This window comes from Medicago sativa, chromosome 7, assembly GCF_051527215.1.
Source record: "Medicago sativa cultivar Bolivia chromosome 7, Bolivia_mono, whole genome shotgun sequence".
Taxonomy (NCBI): domain Eukaryota; kingdom Viridiplantae; phylum Streptophyta; class Magnoliopsida; order Fabales; family Fabaceae; genus Medicago; species Medicago sativa.
This window is the reverse complement of record NC_140755.1, coordinates 36,943,017-36,944,545: the sequence shown is the minus strand read 5'-3', so window position 1 is coordinate 36,944,545 and position 1,529 is coordinate 36,943,017. Positions and strand designations below refer to the sequence as shown.

Here is a 1,529-nt window from a genome sequence, read left to right as displayed (position 1 = left end):
TAGAGAAACTAACATAACAATGATCAGAAATGAATTAAACAAATCGATATGCAGTTTCATGATTTCGTCAATCTGGTCAAGAAATTAACATAACAATAATCAAAAACAAATTGAATTGCCGTAAGAAGTTCAACCACGATGATTTCAGTAAGTTATGAAACTTGTTGCCAACGATGTGATTAGACGATTCCAAGCTAGCATAAGAAAACAATATGAACATTGCTCTTGAGTGATGACTAATCATGAATTTTAAAATTACATCTATAAAACTCTACAAATTTGAGAATTTTTAGCATTGAGAAACCAAATAGTAACACGCTGAATTCACAAGATCAAACAGAGTTTAAATAGTGATGAAACAATTCAAAATTTAAAATTGTTTACTAGAGATTGCAAAGTGACTGATATAAAATGAGCTTATCAATTGAGTAGATAGCTCATGCACTCAGAGAATTGGAACTTGTCAGAGAAGAATTCTTCTGTTGGTGTTTTTTCTTTGTTCTGTTCTTTATTATATTCTTGCCAGTTTTTTTCTCCTTGGTTTCTCCATCCTTTGATCCATTAATAAACGACAAAAGCTCTTCAATTGGTCGTTCATCTACTACGTGCTCTTCTTTTTCTTGAACTCCGACGTTCTCTAGTACCTTTTCACGCTCTTTAAGCTTATTTCTCTTTAAGCGGTTCAAAACCCCAATACTTGGGTCGCAAGTTATGTTTATAAATGGCTCCAATTTCTCTTTAGGCAAATTGAATGTGTCGCATATCTCCTCCGGTGAACTTCTTTCCAATGTTCGAGCTATTCCACGACATGTAAGCTCAACCAATGACCTTAACTTAAGGCTATTCGCGGCAGATGCCAACTCATAGAGTCTCTCGGCCGGTATCCTAACAAATTTCTCATCAAACAGTTTTCTTTCCGTGTCTGAGCAGCCTCGTACCTGATGAAATTGACAATATTCAAGAATTGAGTTCAACATTGCAGAACTTACCTCTTTAGGAAGACATATTGCAGAGCTCTCGGAAAATCCCATCCCTTTTTGAAATGTTTCTTGACATATGAAAGGGCAAAACAATGCAATCCTTTGTTCCACTTGTTGGATTGAACCATCACAAGTTTGAAGGTGCACATAAGACTTCATCATTTCATTTCAGTTTTTGATATCTGAAAACAAGAGGAAAATAAGTACACTAAAATAGAGTAACATCTCAATTAAGAAGACGCAACAATTTTGCATACTATCTTTTTTTTTTTTCTTCTTCTTTTTCTGCTAAGCTAGGAGAAAGGACATGCATTCGTCAACATTCCAACTAGGTTGACACCCAATGACCCTTCTATCCTAAACCGCCAATCTCAGAATTTTTTTATTAAAAAATAGGAAAAAATATGTACAAGAGGGGGACCAAACCAAAACCCTCGGAAAGGACAAACAAAAGAAAAAAGAAAAGGAACAAGGAATCTAAAGTTAGGCAAGCCAAAACGATGCCGAAAGAAATCCCTGTGAACCTTCTGCGGCAACTCAGACAATCTT

At 35.4% G+C, this 1,529-nt stretch overlaps 1 pseudogene; it reads right to left on the bottom strand.

The window, feature by feature from the left end:
• Positions 1-230: 230 nt before the first annotated feature.
• On the bottom strand, positions 231-1,158 carry LOC146906016 (SKP1-like protein 21 pseudogene; annotated as a pseudogene).
• Between the last annotated feature and the right edge of the window lie 371 nt (positions 1,159-1,529).